The 17,184-nt window shown below is 46.3% G+C and overlaps 1 long non-coding RNA gene across 1 annotated transcript; it reads left to right on the plus strand.

Moving 5' to 3' along the window:
- The first annotated feature begins 5,806 nt into the window (after nucleotides 1–5,806).
- On the plus strand, nucleotides 5,807–6,394 carry LOC135972017 (uncharacterized). Its single transcript, XR_010588554.1, has 2 exons — nucleotides 5,807–6,058; nucleotides 6,179–6,394. It is a non-coding gene; the product is annotated as an uncharacterized lncRNA (long non-coding RNA).
- Nucleotides 6,395–17,184: the final 10,790 nt, after the last annotated feature.

The following is a 17,184-nucleotide window of genomic DNA, read 5'->3' on the forward strand; positions in this document are numbered from 1 at the left end:
GGACTGCAGTGACAGTAAGGTGGCAGATGTGTGTGGGATAATAAGTATGGTATGTTGTAGGGAGGGTTATAATACTGATGAGTGCAATGTGCTACAGAGTCTGGAAGATGAATTCTTGGGAGGGGTGGTGGTATTACTTTCTACTACTACGTAATAAATTACTACAATTTAGTAGCTTAAAGCAACAACAATGCATTATCTCACAGTTTCCATGTGGCATGGGTGCAGGTATGGCTGAACCGAGTCCTCTACTCAGGGTCTCACAAGCTGACAGTCAACCTCCAGGTTTCTTCCTGGAGGTTGAGGCCCTCCAGGAAGGCGTTTCTTCCTGGAGGTTGAGGCCCTCTTCCAGGCTCACGTGATTGTTGGTAGAATTTAGTTTCTTACATCTATATGATTGAGGCCTTTGTTTTCTTGGCAGATGTCACCAGGGGCCACTCTCAACTAGAGGCTTCCCTCAAGTCTTTGTCACATGGCCCCCTTCACAGATCCTCTTATAAGGTGGCAGCTTTCTTCTTCAAGACTAGCAGGAAATTCTCTTTGACTTCAGGGAGGATCCTAGTCCCTTTTTGTTTTCAGGGTTTTATTACTTATTTAATTTGAGATAGAGTTTCGCTCTTGTTGCCCAGGCTGGAGTGCAATGGCGCGATCTTGGCTCACCGAAACCTCCACCTCCTGGGTTCAAGTAATTCTCTCATGTCAGCCTCCTGAATAGCTGGGATTACAGGCATCCACCACCATGCCCAGCTAATCTTGTATTTTTAGTAGATATAGGGTTTTACCATGCTGGCCAGGCTGGTCTCAAACTCCTGACCTGAGGTGATCCACCTGCCTCGGATTCCCAAAGTGCTGGGATTACAGGCATGAGCCAGCATGCCTGGCTATTTATTTTTGAGACAGGGCTTCACACTGTCACCCAGACTGGAATGCAGTGATGCTATCACAGCTCACTGCAGCCTTGAACTCCTGGGCTCAGGCCATCCTCTTGCCGCAGCCTCCCAAGTTGCTGGGACTACAGGCACATGCCACCATGCCTGGCTAATTAAAACAATTTTTTCTTTGTAGAGATGGGAGTCTTGCTATGCTGCCCCAGCTGTTCTAAAACTCCTGGGCTCAAGAGGTCCTGTTGCCTCCCAAAATGCTGGGATTATAGGCATAAGCCATCATGCCTGGCCCCTAGTCTCTTTTTGAAGGACTCCTCTAATTAGGACAGACCTACCCAGAATAAACTCCCTTTTGATTAACCCAAAATCAGCTGATTAGGGACCTTAATTACATCTGCAAAATGATTTTTACCATAATCAAGGGAGTGACATCCCATCATATTCACAAATCCTGCCCACACTCAAGGAGAGGGGATTATGTAAGATGTGTACACCAGGAGACCGAAATCTTGGAGGCCATCTCAGAATTCTGCATACCATGTGTGAGAGGGCGAGAGGAAAGGGAAGGGGAAAGTGCCAGGGTGGGTAACCTTTGAGCTGTGTACTGAAGAATGAATTTAAGTTCTCTAGGCTGCCAAGAAGGGAGACAAGTGGGTAGGGGAAAGGGAAGAGAGAAAAGAACATTATGGAAAGAGAGAAGGGGCCTGGTGCGGTGGCTCATGCCTGTAATCCCAGCACTGGAAGGCTGAGGCAGGTGGATCATCTGAGGTCAGGGGTTCGAGACCCCTCATGGCCAACGTGGTGAAACCCTGTCTCTACTAAAAATACAAAAATTAGTCGGGCATGGTGGTGTGCGCCTATAATCCCAGCTACTAGGGAGGCTGAGGCAGGAGAATTGCTTGAACCCGGGAGGCAGAAGTTGCAGTGAGCCAAGATTGTGCCACTGCACTCCAGCCTGGGTGACAGGGAGAGACTCCATCTCAAAAAAAAAAAAAAAAAAAAAAAAGAAAGAAAGAAAGAAAGAGAGAAGGTCACGAACAAAGTTTCTTCATGAACAAAGGGCATGAAGAAACCTGTTCAGTAGCAGTGGAGCTATCCAGTGGGGCCAATGTTCAGTGGGGATAGTGAGATCAGAGTTTGAAAGCGGGTAGGGAGCACAGAAAAGGTGGACATAATACTAAGACAAAGTACTGTGTACTTTCAATAAGCTCTTGGTCTCAACTCTTGGTGACTGTACGAGGTAGGCCAAAGACGAAAACTGTCAAACGACAGAAATTTCACTTTGAAGTTCCCTCCACCCCATTTCTCCACCCCATCCTTCCCATCTCCTTTAGCAAAGTCCTTTCCTCAGAGATCTCCCTGACCCCACCCAACACAGCACCACAGCCCTGTTGGTCTAGCAGGGTGAGTAGCCGCCCTGTCTCTGAACCCTTATGCCTAGACTTTGAAGGGGGAACAGATTCTTGCTTACTGAGTCAGCCTCAGCTGCTTCCTTTTTGTGCGTGAAGAAGCCAAAGAGTGAGCAGATTGGAGAGGACTAGAAGAAGTCAGAGATGCTGGTCAATGGACACAAAAATAAAGAGCTAAAGGAGAGGTTGAGAGAGGGAGAGCAATATCTAAGGGTATCTGGAATTTTTAGAGGGCTCAGAGCAGCTATAAGACTTGGAGGAGGGGGCCAGGCATGGTGGTTCATGCCTGTAATCCCAGCACTTTGGGAGGCCAAGGCGGGCAGATCACAAGGTCAGGAGTTTGAGAGCAGCCTGACCAACATGGTGAAACCCCGGTCTCTACTAAAAATACAAAACTAAAAATACAAACCACACCACTGCACTCCAGTCTGGCGACAGAGCAAGACTCTGTCTCAAAATAAATAAATAAAATAAAATAAAATTACAAAAATTAGCTGGGTGTGGCGGCGCGCACCTGTAGTCCCAGCTACTCAGGAGGCTGAGGCAGGAGAATTGCTTGAACCTGGGAAGCGGAGGTTGCAGTGAGCCGAGATCACACCACTGCAATCCAGCCTCGGTGACAGAGCAAGACTCCATCTCAAAAAAAAAAGACTTGGAGGAGGGAAAAGGGAAGTTCAGAGTGTGGTTTTGCTTGCTGTCAGATCCTTTTTGTTGCTTTTCTCAACATTTAAATAAAAATGGGAATTGTTTTAAAAATTATTTTATTTTATTTTGAGATGGAGTTTCGCTCTTGTTGCCCAGGATGGAGTGCAGTGGCTCGATCTCGGCTAGCTGCAACCTCTGCCTCCTGGGTTCAAGTGATTCTCCTGCCTCAGCCTCCTGAGGAGCTGGCGTTACAGGCATGTGTTACCATGCCCAGGTCATTTTTTGTATTTTTAGTGGAGACGGGGTTTCACTATGTTGGCCAGGCTGGTCTGAAACTCCTGACTTTAGGTAATCCACCCATCTCGAACTCACAAAATGCTGGGATAACAGGCGTGAGCTACCACACCTGGCCATTAAAAATTAGATTTTTGTGTGTGTGTGTGTGTGTGTGTGTGTGCTTTCGCACATGCGTGTATGTTGTTTTGTTTTTTGAAAATGATACTGCACAGATTCTGGGCTGTATGGGAATCCAGGATTTATGTGGGTTACCTTAAAAGGAAAAGGATAAATTATGGATACCTCCATGTGAAATAGTTGAATATGTTACCACTCACTAAGGTATTTTTTTCCTTCTTAAATTTTTTTATTTTTCTTATTATTGTTATTTTCTTTTTGAGATGGAATCTTGCTCTGTCACCAGGCTGGAATGCAGTGGCGCCATCTCAGCTCACTGCAGTCTCCGACTCTCTGGATTAAGTGATTCTCCTGCCTCAGCCTCCTGAGTAGCTGGGATTACAGGTGCGTGCCACCACACCCGGCCAATTTTTGTATTTTTAGTAGAGATGGGGCTTCACCATGTTGGCCAGGCTGGTCTCGATCTTCTGACCTCGTGATCTGCCTGCCTCGGCCTCCCAAACTGCTGGGATTACTTTGAGCCACCGCGCCCGGCCCCCGCAATTTGTTGTTGTTGTTTTTTTTTTTTTTTTTTTTGAGACAAGGTCTCACTGTGTCACCCAGTCAGGAGTGCAGTGGCACAGTCACTGCTCACTGCAGCCTCAACTTCCTGGACTCAAGTGACCCTCCTGCCTCAGCCTCCCAAGTAGCTGGGACTACAGGTGTGCACCACCATGCCTGGCTATTTTTGTATTTTTAGTAGAGATACGGTTTTGCCATGTTGCCCAGGCTTGTCTCAAGTTCCTGAGCCCAAGCGATTCACCTGCCTCAGCCTCATAAAGTGCTGGGATTACAGGCGTCAGCCACTGTGCCCGGCCCATATAAATTTTTATTTTATTTATTTATTTATTTATGTATTATTATTATTATTTTGGAGAAAGGGTCTCACTCTGTCGCCCAGGCTGGAGTGCAGTGGTGTGATCTGGGCTCACTGCAACCTCCGCCTCCTTGGGTCACGCGATTCTGCTGCCTCAGCCTCCCGACTAGCTAGGATTACAGGTGCCCACCACCACGCCTGGCTAATGTTGTATTTTTATTAGAGACGGGGTTTCTCCATGTTGGTCAGGCTGGTCTCGAACTCCTGAACTCAGGTGATCCACCAGCGTCGGCCTCCCAAAGTGTGGGGATTACAGGCGTGAGCCATTGCACCTGGCCAAAAAACTTCTGTAGAGAGGCAGTCTCGCTCTGTCACCCAGAGGGCTGGGGTGCAGTAGTACGATTGCAGCTCACTGTAACCTTGAACTCCTGGGCTCAAGCAATCCTCCCACCTCAGTCTCCCAAATAGCTAGGACTATATGCCTGTGCCACCATGGCCAGCTTCTAAAGTATTTACTTCCGAGGGAAGTCCAAGGACATAAACTTCCCAAAATGAATGTGTCATAGTAGAATTTCAGAGGCCATAGTGTGGGATGATGGCTTTTTCCTGAAAACAAAACAAAACAAAACACAGTCTTGTCTCATTCCATCTAGTTTGTACCTATTTATCTGGTCTCTGGTTCCTGGGGTCAGCCATGCTTCCTCCTTTGAAATTTGTATCATATCTGGTATGTACTGACCAAAATAACCTTTCACTGTGCATCTTTTGGGGGGAATATTATTCTGCCTTGTTTTCCCTCAAGCAGAAAAAGAACAAATCACCTGCTGCCTCAGGAGGACAGGATTTCTGCCAATCCCACATGTGAGCGGTGTTCATGGCTTCCAGGCAAAGTGGGGTCCTGGGGCCTGCAGAACATTCAGCCACATTCACCAGCCCGTCTCTCTTCCGGACTTCTTGGCACAAGCTTTTACTCTTCAGACTGTGTGTGTTTGGTTGAATCGAAATAAACACAGTAGGATTTTGTTTTAGTTTGTTGTTTGTTTTGCAGAACGAGGTCTTAGAGGGAGGACGTCCCAGGCAGAACGAGGTCTTAGAGGGAGGATGTCCCAGCCAAACTTGACCCCACATAGGCCAGAGAGAAGTGGTAGGGAGGGCAGCAAAAAGGAACTATGAAGTAAAATGGAGACTGGATGTGGGGACTGACTTCTTCCCCAAAAAGCCTGGAACATTCTTCTCAAAGCCCCATGCTGCCAAACTTCCCCGCCATTCCCTTGAAATGTTCTCCTCAGAGCAGGGCTCCACATGGCCCGCATGTACACCCATGCGTGCGCATACCACACACACACGCATACACGCACACGGTTCTGTCTGGTAACAGATTGGGTCTGAAAAATCTGGCAGTCTGCGTGGCCGATGGCAGTGTCGAGCCTGTTCTCACTGTCTCCCTGGAGTCCCTGTGCAGACGCAGGTGCACGTCAGCGCCTGCTCTAATTTTATCCCTGGTTGATGGAGGAGACTAACTGAGCAGCAGGGAGGCTGCTATTTTGGGTCTCTCCGTGGCTCTGGGTTATATAAAGCCTATTGCTGTGACCTGCATTGCTTTGAGGCTGTGCCTCACTGTCTTGCGTCCTCTGTCACAATATGTCATCAGTTCAGACATTCACACACACACCCCTGGGTCTCTGGAGAATGAGAAAGGAGGTGTGTGCTGGAGGAGTGTGTGTGTGTGTGTGTTCCTCCAAGTTCCCTGAGGAATGAGGCCTACATATGCTACTGGGAGGGATATTGTACGTGAAGGAGGTTTGTTCTTGAAGGAAATGGAAAGATCTTTCTGATGGAGGCACGTGAGGGTATGTGCTTTGGGCTTTAGCACAGATTGTGTTTGTAAGCTGAGGTTGTGGGTCTGCTGTTGGCATGGCAATAAGAAAAACTTCTATTTCAGTAACTCTTTTCATTTTGATGGAACCCAGGGGTTGCATAAATCACACACAAACGGCTCTGCCTTTGAACGACAGGAAATTTTCATCTGGAATTAGGAGTAGCAGCTACATGAACAAACATGAGTGAGAATTTAGAGACGGGCTGATGGCAGACGATGGCGTTTCCTACATCACTGGGGAAATTTTTCACCTGGATATGTTGTCTTTCTGATTAAAAAACAAAATAAAACAAAACTTATGTTTCCTGCTATTGTGATTATTGTGTATTATGTTAAGATATGTGTTTTCTGAACAGGCATGGTGGCCCACACCTGTAATCCCAGCATGTTGGGAACCTGAGGTAGGAGAATTGCGTGAGCCCGGGAGTTTGACACCAGCCTGGGCAACATAGTGAGACCCCTGTCTCTTAAAAAAAAAAAAGGATATGTGTTTTCTAGAGTTGGTCATATATGGTATCTAAATTATCTTTGTATCTCCCCATATTGAATGTGAATATTTTAGGTATAAATTTTGATAGGTGAACATATAATAGAATCCTAATATAACACAGCTCATTATTGTATGAATTTGAAAGTACTAGGTGTCTCGAAATATAAATTATTCACAGGGAACAAGCCTAACAGATCTCAGTGAGCTTAGCACACAGATATTCATCCTGTCCCCCCAATACCAGCCGGGAAAAGATGTCCCGTACTTGTTGAGCTACGTGTCTCCCAGATATAATCTCCCAGGGTATATTCTGGCTAACATGATGGAGCCCTTAAGGCATCACCAGGGGAATGAGGACTTGGCGTGGACACCTCCTGGCTCGTGGAGCCTGCCAGAATGTGAGGCCTGCGGCTGGGGCTCATCTTGCTGATTTGGGCTTCCCGTCACTGGCAGCTCCCACAGCAGGTGGCGTTCCCATAACTAGCAACTTCACTGAGCCACTGTTTCTTAGCTGCTCTTTGAAAGGCGTTGAAGACCCCTCTCTTCCACCGGCCAAAGCACTTCTAAGGGATTTTGGAGAGAAAAACTTGGGAGCTGTCCATGAAGAAAACAGAAGAATCTGGCAGCCGTTTCCATAGGGCTGAACAGGCGCCTTAGAGAATTCCAGTGAAGGGAGCAGCTAAGGGAAGAAGGAAACAGAAATGAACTAGAATCGAAGTCAGGGCTCGTAGGGGCTGGATGGTGAAATGAAGCTAGGAATGGGGAAAGTATAGATGAATCACTGCGTCGCTTATTAATAATTGATTTAGGCAGAATCTTGCTACTCATGCCCTCCCCCAACCATGGCTAGGGGCAGGAGCTCACCATTCTGGCTCTTTGGTGGTCTGCTTGTTGCCTTCCAATGCCCCTCCACTGTGCTGTCAGTGTCCTTTCTAAAACACAAATCCTGTGATCCCACTGGGTTAGCCTGTTCCGTGGCCCTTCGTTTCTCTCTCTAGAGAAAACCTAAATGCTTTAGCAGATAGACAAGGCCCTCTGCAACCTGGGACCTGCTTGTTTCTCCGGATCAGCTCAAACTGCAATCCTCTCAACCCCTCACACCAGCCCTCTCCTCTTTCCACTCCTTGGCATCTTTTTTTTTTTTTTTTTTTTTTTTTTAATACAGTGTCTCACTCTGTCACCCAAGCTGGGATGCAGTGTGTGATCTCGACTCACTGCAGCCTTGACCTCCTGGGTTCAAGGGATCCTCCCATCCTCCCACTTCAGCTTCCCCAGTAGCTGGAACCACAGGCATGTGCCACCATGCCCGGCTAGTTTTTCTACCTTTTTTTTTTTTTTTTTTTTTGTAGAGACGGGGTTTTGCCATATCGCCCAGGCCGGTCTTAACTCCTGGGCTCAAGTGATCCACGTGTCTCACCCTCCCAAATTGCTGGAATTATGGGCATGAGCCACTGAATCCTGCCCTTGGCACCTTAAAGCTAAATGTGCTGAACTCTCCCATCCTCTGTGTGTTAGCATGCACCATTCCATCTGCCTGGAATGCCCTTCCCCGTCACTTTTTTTCCCCTGAAAAACTCCAAAGCTTCTTTCAGGCCTCAACTCAAGCAGGACGTGTTAACCCCTCCACACCTGGATCAGGTGCCTTTCCACTCCATCTTTGCTCCCCCTTGCTGCAGTGCTTGAATGCTCTGCAATCTTTCCTGGGGTTCTACAAGACAAGACTTGTAGAGTCTTTTTTTTTGGAGACAGAGTCTCACTCCTTCACCTAGGCTCAGGTGCAGTGGCGCGATCTCGGCTTACTGCAACCTCCACCTCCTGGGTTCAAGCTATTCTCGTGTCTTAGCCTCCTGAGTAGCTGGGATTACAGGTGCATGCCATCACGCCCAACTAATTTTTTTTTTTTTTTTTTTTTAAGTAGAGATGGGGTTTTGTCATGTTGGCCAGGCTGGTCTCAAACTCCTGAACTCTAGTGATCCCTTGCCTCAGCCTCCCAAAGTGCTGGGATTACAGGCATGAGCCACCGCACCCAGCCAAGACTGCATTTCCTTACTGGGCCTACTGCTCAGCCTGCCCAATAAGTATTTGCCGAATGAATGAATTGGGGAAGAGGCCACATTTTTTAACTAAACCTTTCTCAAATGTTGTGAGGGATAGGGATTGTGGGAAATGACAGTGACATTGAAGAGGAAAGGCCAGGTCCTGGGAAGTCTGACCATGAGTAAAACCAGTGGGCCTGCAATCGTCTGTCTCCAAAGCCTCAAACAGTGGGGCATAGAACAGACCTGGCCTGTCCTGCCCACCGTTGTATCATGCAGGTAGCACTATTGAGTGGATTGAACCATTAGCAAGGTACCCATCCCACCATGGTGATCAACCACAATGGATCAGCATCTTTCCAGCATTTTTTCCCATCATCTATGGCAGGGCCTGCCTTTTCTGCACTCCCATGCCACCAAGCATCTGTGGGGTAAGAGTAGAGAATTTGTATACGGACCTCCGTGTCCTTCCTGGAGGACCACATGCGTCCATCTATGTCTTCCCCTTGGTCCCGCCAAGAAACTGCCAAGCCAGCTGTGATTCTACAATGACCATCAGAACCTTGCAGCTCCATTCCACCGGGCGGGTTGCCCCCTCTGCCCAGGCCACACCCTGGTGAGACTGGCTTAGGGACCTGGGCACAGGAGAGGATTCAACAGGCTGAATGCCTAATACTTGACCGAATTAAACTGGGCCACCTTGGGTCAGGGAATTCAGCTCAGCAATTCTGGTGGTAACTGATATCAGTATTTTTGAGGAAATGGAGATAGGATTAAAAGAGACGTCATGCTATAAATCAGGTTCAAATGCACTGAGAGAGACTATTTAATTACATCCCTGATACTGCCTATGTATACAAAGCAATTTTTTATAAGACAGTTAATCACCATTTAATTCATCCATTTTAATATTTACATTTTCATTTATTAGGCTTCATTAAAGTAGGACCTAGCTTTTGTATACTCTGAAGGCATCACTGCTCAAAATATTTTCATTTAATACTGTGTCAAAAACTGCCTACTTATCTTCCAAAGATAGATCTGTGTGTGTGTGTGTGTGTGTGTGTGTGTGTGTGTGTATACATGGACTGCTGTCCTAAGTCCTTTGTCTCCTCTTCTCAGAGTCTGCCCCATGATAACAAAATAATAATGATGTTATTCCAGAATAAACTTGCAATGTGGGGGCTGGAAGTGGTGGCTCACACCTGTGATCCCAGTACTTTGGGAGGCCGAAGTGGGTGGATCACTTGAGGCTGGGAGGTCCAGACCAGCCTGGCCAACATGGTGAAACCCCGTCTCTACTAACAGTACAAAAACAAAAATTAGCCAGGCATTGTGGTGCATGCCTGTAATCTGAGCTACTTAGGAGGCTGAGGCATGGGAATTGCTTAAACCCGGGAGGCAGAGGTTGCAGTGAGTGGAGATTGCGCCACTGTACTCCAGCCTGGGTGACAGAGCAAGACTCTGTCTCAATGAATGAATGAATGAATCAATCAATAAACAAACTTGCAATGGGGAAGGTGGGTACATAACCGGCATTTTTGTGAAACTTTCAGAATTTTATTTTATTTATTTTATTTTATTTTTTTGAGTCTTGTTCTATGGCCCAGGCTGGAGTGCAGTGGCACAATCTTGGCACAATGCAACCTCTGCCTTCCGGCTTCAAGCCATTCTTCTGCCTCAGCCTCTCGAGTAGCTGGGACTACAGGCACCTGCCACCACGCTTGGCTAACTTTGGTAACTTTTAGTAGAGATGGGGTTTCACCATGTTGGCCAGGCTGGTCTCGAACTCCTGGCCTCAAATGATCCACCCACCTTGGCCTCCCAAAGTGCTGGGATTACAGGAGTGAGCCACTGTGCCCGGCCAGCTTTCAGAATTTTAGACAGTGCCTTCTTAGGCTCATGGATCCTGACAGCCCGCTGTGACAGAGAGGGAGAAGGAGAGAGCCTGCGTGAACAGGAGCCTGAAGGACTAGAGAGGAAAGGAAGATGACTGTTGGCACACTTGCAATTTTAGAACAGCTGCAGTGGTTAGAGTAGCTCCCCCTGAATGTGATGACGCTGGGCCACTTAGCGGAAAGGGAGAGAAGATTCTACAGCTAATGACAAGGAGGAGGGAGGACTCGCTATACTCAGTGGGTGGGTATTAAAGGGATTATGTGTATTAGGCAGTATTACCAGAAAGGCATGTGCTTTAACTGCCAAGAAACTATTAATGAATTGGAACGCCTTCCAGGGATGAGAACAAGTTAAAACAATATATTCTGTGCTCAACATGTACAATATTTCAAAATCAGTAGGACATTTGGCTTTATGGGACATGATGAGGGAGAAATTACAGAAGATCTCATATCATCATTTAATTTGGTCTCTTTTTAAAAGTCAAATAACAGGGCTCTCCATAGTAAGGGTACTAGCTAACATTTATTGAATGTTGACTGCATGCTTATTGCTCATTTAAAGGTTCTATATCCAGGCTGGGCGTGGTGGCTCATGCCTGTAATCCCAGCACTTTGGGAAGCTAAGACAGGTGGATCACTTCAGGTCAGGAGTTCGAGACCAACCTGGCTAATACAGTGAAACTCCTCCTCTACTTAAAATACAAAAAGTAGCCAGGCATGGTGGCATGTGCCTGTAGTCCCAGCTATTTGGGAGGCTGAGGCATGAGAATCACTTGAACCCAGGAGGCAGAAGTCGCAGTAAGTTGAGATCGCATCACTGCACTCCAGCCTGGGCAACAGTGTGAGACTTGGTCTCAAAAAAGAAAAAAAAAAAAAGTTCTATATTCATCAACTCAGGTAACCCCACAACTCTGTGAGGTAGGTACTCTTATAATGCCCATTTCACAGATGGGAAAATAAAGCCACAGAGAGATTAAGTAACATGCCAAGACCACACAGCTACTACGTGTTAGAGCTAGGATGATTTGAACCTAGGCTGGTTGACTCTAGATCCCAAACTTTTTATTTATTTATTTATTTATTTATTTATTTATTTGAGACAGAGTTTCATTCTCATTGCCCAGGCTGGAGTGCAATAGTCTCACCACAACCGCCGCCTCCTGGGTTCAAGCGATTCTCCTGCCTCAGCCTCTCAAGTAGCTGGGATTACAGATGTCCGCCACCACGCCCAGCTAATTTTTGTATTTTTAGTAGACATGGGGTTTCACCATCTTGGCCAGGCTGATCTTGAACTCCTGACCTCGTGATCCACCCACCTCAGCCTCCCAAAGTGCTGGGATTACCTAGATCCCAAACTTATAACCACCATTCTATACCACCTTTATAGTGGACCAGATGCTTTTTTTTTTTTTTTTTTTAAGATAGAGTCTTGCTCTGTTGCCCAGGCTGGAGCAGTGGCATGATCTCTGCTCACTGCAACCTCTGCCTCCTGGGTTCAAGTAATTCACCCTCCTCAGTCTCTCGAGTAGCTGGGACCACAGGTACGTGCCACCATGCCTGGCTAATTTCTGTATTTTTAGTAGAGATGGGGTTTCACCATGTTGGCCAGGCTGGTCTCAAACTCCTGGCCTCAAGCAACCCACCCACCTAGGCCTCCCAAAGTGCTGGGATTATAAGCGTGAGCCCCCATGCTTGGCCCAGATGCCCTTTTAAAACTGTCTACTGATGGTATGCAAGTTATTTGTTTTACTTCAGTGTATAAGAATGAAAAACTACGTAGAAATCCTATTTGAACATCAGCATGACATCATTAATAACAAATGCTTATGAATCCATGTCAGTTGTGTTCACCTTTAGGGCATAGGAGCCTCTCCACAGAGGACTCAGCATGAGTCTCATTTCTTGATGCCCCGCACCAAAGTGATTTTCAACAAGTGGTCTCTTTATCTATTCACTCAATAAATGTTTCTTGAGCACTTACTCTGTGCCAGCCATGCCAAGCACACTGTGCTAGGCTCTGGAAATATACTTGGGTCTAAGGCATAGTCTCTGCCCTCAAAGGGCATGTAACACATGGACATCTCTCAACCAATGACCAATAGGTTTAAAGCTCAATATCCTACGGCTGATGCCCACCTGTTTTCCATTTGTTACCTGCTTCAGACATGAGGGTTATTACTATTTGCTGGAGGCCTTAGGGAAAGCTCAACTCCCAAATGGATGGGCTGCCATCCTGAAAGTCATCTGTGTCCAGGAAAGTTTTCCTAGCCAAGAGTTCGATGTTCTTAACAGGAAAGTGACATTGAGTGATGTCAAAGATGACTGTCAGTTAAAACAGATGATTGTGAACAGAATGTGTAACATGAACTCATTGTGGTTTAAATATGTATATATATTTATGACTAAACATCTAATTGTAGGCAGTGTAGTCTGGTGGCTACAAATCTGGGTTCTAGAGTCAGATTATTTGGATTTTATTAGCTTTGCAACTTTAACATTTCTATGTCACACATTCAATGTGAAAACAGATGTAAAGTACTTACAGTGATGCCTGGAACACAGGAAGCTCTTTATAAACATTAGCGATTATTCTCATCAATATTATTACTCCCCAAAGCTACTTCTAAAAAGTGGCTCCAGGGGAGAAGGCAGAGAAGACTTTACTTTTTTATTAGTGTTACTTACTTCTTGATTATTGGAATTTTAGAAACATGTATTACTTTTATAATTAAAAAACAACAAACCTTGATTAGGAGTATCCAGTGCAGAAAAATAAAAACAAACTAAACTGGCCGGGCGTGGTGACTCGAGCTTGTAATCCCAGCTACTTGGCAGGCTAAGGCAGGAGAATCGCTTGAACCTGGGAGGTGGAGGTTGCAGTGAGCCGAGATCGCGCCATTGCACTCCAGCCTGGGTGACAAGAACAAAACTCTGTCTCAAAAAAAAAAAACAAAAACAAAAAAACAAAAACTAAACTAAACTAACCATTTATTTTGGCTCTCTGGAGGCTCCTACTGAAACATAATGAATCACCTGAAAGGTACATAAAAAGAATACCTCTCGGCCAGATGCAGGGGCTCACGCCTGCAATCCCAGCACTTTGGGAGGCCGAGGCAGGTGGATCACTTGAGTTCAGGAGTTTGAGACCAGCCTGGCCAACATAGTGAAACCCCATCTCTACTAAAAATACAAAAAATTAGCCGAGCATAGTGGCAGGTACCTGTAATCCCAGTTACTTGGGAGGCTGAGGCAGGAGAATCGCTTGAACCCAGGAGGTGGAGGTTGCAGGGAGCCGAGATCGCACCACTGCACTCCAGCCTGGGCAACATAGCAGGACTCCATCTCAAAAAAAAAAAAAAAAAAGTGTACCCCTTTTCACCCTCTCCCACCTGGTGCCTGTTTTTTAGGGAAAATTGACTTCAGGTAGGAAACTTAAAAACATTCTGGTCTAGTTTCTCTAGGGAGCAGCTTGTAGAATTATAAAGTACAAGGTAGGCTGCACCAGGCAAGGCTTCATCTAGGGCTCCAGGACCCCATCTCTGTTTATCTTTAAGTAGGGCTCTTCTCCACTGTCGGTGCAATTCTCAGGCTCCTCATGTAAGGTGGCTGATAGCAGCTCTAGGTCTGTATGTGGTCAGGTTCAAGTCTAGTGGGAAACAGCACATGCTTCTCTCTGGGCAATCCCAGCAAAGGTCTCATTGTGTTTCACTGGGGTAATGTGCCCACCTCTGAACCAATCACTGTAGCAGAGGAATTGAGCAGTGCTCTGATTGGCCAGGCCATCTATGGAGGGAGAGGTAGAGTCAACTGCACTTAATACACAGAGATTAGGAGTGGGGAAGGGTAATTTCCTAGATGAAAATAGGAATCCAGTTGCCAGAAGAAGCCTGAATGAGTGTTGGGTGGCAAAGCAAGAGTTCCAACACATCAATGAAGGAAAATGTGCAGTTTCAGGGGTGACCTGATGATGTTATATCTCCTCAACTGATTTGCTTTTCCAAAGCTTCCTTGTAGATACCTCTCACATACAGACCTACCCTGGGGTGGAGCAAAGAAATGGCAAACTTTCCTTATGCCTAGGCTAGGCATCTGTCCATCTCTGGGGTTGCCAGGACTAGTGACTTGGAATCAGGAGACTCATGCAGGGAAGAGAAGGTGAAAGCGAAAGATTGAATATACAGAAGGCCAGGCTTGAGGTGTCAGGAAACTATATCTGTCTCCTAGGAGTGGCAGATTTGTGAATGCCTCTCATATACACAAGACATAAGCCTGGAATCTCAATTGCCCTGGGGGCAGGCAGGTGAAGCAAATGAGTTCAGCAGGCTGCTGCACCAAACCCAAGACACGTGCCCACCTAACAGTGGCGTCTATAACCCACTATCACTATTTTTCCACAGGAGAGTCTGTAAATCCAGAATGGATGTGTGTGCATGTGCACATGTGTGCAATCTCCCTGTTTTTATTCCTATTTTGTTTTGGGGGGACAGGGTCTTGCTCTGTTGCACAGGCTGCAGTGCAATGGTGCAATCACAGCTCACTGCAGCCTTGACCCCCTGGGCTCAAGCAATCCTCCCACTTTAACCTCTCAAAAAGCTGGGACCACAGGCGTGTGCCACCACATCTGGCTAATTTTTTTATTTTTATTTTTTGTAGAGATGGGGGAGGTCTCCCTATTTTGCCCAGGCTGGTCTCAAAGTCCTGGGCTGGTCTTGATCTTCCTGCCTCAGCCTCCCAAAGTGTTGAGATTTCAGTGTGACTTAACATGCCTGGCTTCTCTGTTTTTAAATGTTGCCAACTGAAACAAATGTTAAAATACACTATGTGGTCAGGCTCGGTGGCTCGTGCCTGTTGCCCCAGCAACTCAGGAGGCTGAGGTGAGAGGATCACTTGAGTCTCAGAGCTCGAGGCTGCAGTAAGCCGTGGTCCTACCACTGCACGGACCTCCCCAGCCCCCAAGTTTGTGACATGTGATACAGCCATAAGCCACAGAGCCAATGGAAGACCCTTCTCAAGTAGTACAATATTAAATCTGTGTGCTAATCTATGCCCAAATCAACAATTACCCAATGACAGCCCACTGCCCAAAATTCAGCCCTTTAATCTACCCTATCTAACTAAAATCTGAAAAATACCATGTGGGCCATGAAAGGTGAGGGAACATCACTGTGAGAACTGTACTTTCATTTCCTGGCGGGGGTGTGGTTAAATTCACAACTTTGGTGTGATACTAACCGTCGGAGGGTTTTACATTCGATTTCCTGTTTCCTTTTCTTAATAAAGAAAGGAAAAGTGGGCCCCCGCAGCAACGGTAAGCTGAGTTCCATAGGAAGACACCACGGGGGTTCCAACTTGGCCACAAGCAAAAACAAAGCGTAACCCCGAAACCTGGTAAATAGCAATATGCAGAAAACTGTGGGCCATGTGGTTGCTTAGGGGTGTTTTGATCATCTTATGCAGCAATTTTCCACCTTAAAGTCATCAGACTAGTGGCTATGTCCTTTATTTTCAAGTTGCTGGAACCATTTCCCATGAGAGATTTAGAATATAATAACAGTGATAATAACTATGGTAGCTCTCATGTGCCAGGGACAGTGAGAGATGCCTCACATGTCTCTAATTCTGGGGTAAATGCTCCAAGAATGATTCCCATTTTACAGACGAGGAAACTGAGGTTTGGAGGAGTTAAGATAGTTTGTCCAAGTTACTTTAACTGACGGAGATGGGGTTTCATTCTTTCTTTCATCCATTAAATATTTATAGGTCGCCTATTTATTGGGCTAGACACTACAGAAAGATTGAGGGTTGAAGGCAGCTGAGCTCAGAATGAATCCCACTTGCTGAAAATAACTTCTGTGGAGAAGCCACATTTGGAATATTTATTTCGAGTTTTCTTCCTTTCTTTTTAGAGACAGGGTCTTGCTCTGTCGCACGGCAGTGATAAAATCATAGCTCACTGCAGCCTCAGACTCCTGGGCTTGAGTGATCCTCCTGCCTCCGCCTCCGCCTCCCAAAGTGCTGGGATTACAGGCATGAGCCACGGCATTCGTTTTCTTTTATTTCTTCAGACTTTAAAATTTGTATTGCATTTTATCTTTTCCTGTGGTGCTCCTCAGCAGGATCTAGACTGTTACTGAGCACAGTTCTATGCTGAGTGCTGGAAGGAATACAAAGCTGCATGAAGGCCGGGTGCAGTGGCTCACACCTGTAATCCCAGCACTTTGGGAGGCCGAGGGGGGTGGATCACCTGAGGTCAGGAGTTCGAGACCAGACTGGCCAACATGGTGAAACCCTGTCTCTACTAAAAATACACACAAAACAAACAAACAAAAATTAGCCGGATGTGGTGGTGGGTGCCTGTAATCCCAGCTACTTGGGAAGTTGAGGCAGGAGAATCGCTTGAACCCCGGGGAGGTGGAGGTTGCAGTGAGCTGAGATCGCGCCACTGCACTCCAGCCTGGGCGACAAGAGTGAGACTGCATCTCAAAAAAAAAAAAAAAAAAAAAAAAAAAAAAAAAGGCTGTATGAAAAGCTGATCCTGACTTCTGGGGGCTTGTAATTTAGTTGGGGAGACAGAGCCTATGCAATAAAACATTTAAATAATAACACAAAATAATGCATAATTAAGTGCCAAAGTAAATGGTCCAGGTGAAAAAGTTCAGAGGGATGAGAG

The sequence above is a fragment of the Macaca fascicularis genome, chromosome 7 (genome assembly GCF_037993035.2).
Source record: "Macaca fascicularis isolate 582-1 chromosome 7, T2T-MFA8v1.1".
NCBI classification, from domain to species: domain Eukaryota; kingdom Metazoa; phylum Chordata; class Mammalia; order Primates; family Cercopithecidae; genus Macaca; species Macaca fascicularis.